Below are 1,383 nucleotides of genomic sequence, written 5' to 3' on the forward strand. Positions count from 1 at the left end.
CACACACACACACACACACACACACACATGCACACAAACACATATAACCAGTCAGGTCAAAGGGCTGTCATCAGATCAGTGTGTGTCAGTGTGCAGCTCCATTCTGGTTACCCTCTTCTTTTAGAGTTTTAATGTTTGAAGTTGTTTTCACCTAGTCTCTCTGGCAGCCTTGGGTATCTCACCCAGTTTTAAAAAAAGGCTGTTTTCTGAATAAAACTGCTAGTTATTGAAGTGTAAAAGAGTTAATAGTTAGTTAAAAGCAGCACTCTGCCTGTAAACATGAAGGCTTTTGGCAGCCTGAGTGTGAAATGATTTGTTGCTTAGCAGTTWGCCGTGTAAACTACTTACAGTAAATACATCAAAGATGTTTAAAAGACATTTAAGTAACACAGCTGGAGTTAATATGTTGACCTCTCTGCCACCCGTAGCAAAGAAAGAGACAAAAGGGKTTGGTAGGTTTGCAATGCAAATGATTCATCATGCTTACTTGAAGAAAAAAGGTGCTGCAGACGCTTGGCTGATAGTGTTTTGACAAGTGGATTACTGTTGTAATAACAYCAGACTGGTGCTGCTACAGCAGACTGCCAGCACACTCTGTTCTCTGCTTTGTGAGGGAGTCTCTGAACTTCAGTAAAAACTGTGGTTTAAGGCAGATAGGCCTCCCCTCGCTCCTTGCCCAGCCCACATTTCCTTCCTTCCTTCTCAGTTCCTCCTCAYGCTTCGATCGTCTCTGTGCAGAGAGCTGACCATTAGCTGCAGCAGTTGCACTTCTGCTTTACTGGAACAGTAAAAACAGCACGAGCTGTTAAAAAAACAATATATCCCCACCAGTTTCAAAAGTGGTTCAGATTCAAGTCAGGCCTCTGGTTTATGTGGCTTTTCCAGTACTAGAGAGTATGTGATATTTAATCAGTTGGCTTTCACAAGGGCCTGGCTGACTTGGTTTCCCAGCATGCCTGTCTCTAAATGAAAGCCTCACTCAGTCCCTCCCTGTGGTTGCTGTGGTAAGCTCACCCTCCCAGGCTGATAGAAGCTAAAGCTCCCAAATGAAAAAATCTAGCAAGACGACTTCGTTCCAACAGATGCCTTTGTTTTTACAGAAAACTCTTCTGTTTTTCTGAGCAATCATTTTACAGCTGAGGTGTGTGAAGTGTTGGTGTGTCCTGCTGGACAGATTGTTGCATTTATTCTGGATCACTAGAAAATGAGTGTTTTTATGACATGCCAGTCTGATATCTTACTTCAGTGTTAACGTCACTTCTCTGTTTGCTGTTATGAGATAAATATCTTTACAGCAACCAGGTGGATTTCCACTCAAATTTGACGGAGACCTTATTTAACCCTAAGAGCCAGAGAACTGTTGTTTCATCCAATTCAATTCAA

This window comes from Austrofundulus limnaeus, unplaced genomic scaffold (genome assembly GCF_001266775.1).
Source record: "Austrofundulus limnaeus strain Quisiro unplaced genomic scaffold, Austrofundulus_limnaeus-1.0 Scaffold74, whole genome shotgun sequence".
Classification (NCBI taxonomy): domain Eukaryota; kingdom Metazoa; phylum Chordata; class Actinopteri; order Cyprinodontiformes; family Rivulidae; genus Austrofundulus; species Austrofundulus limnaeus.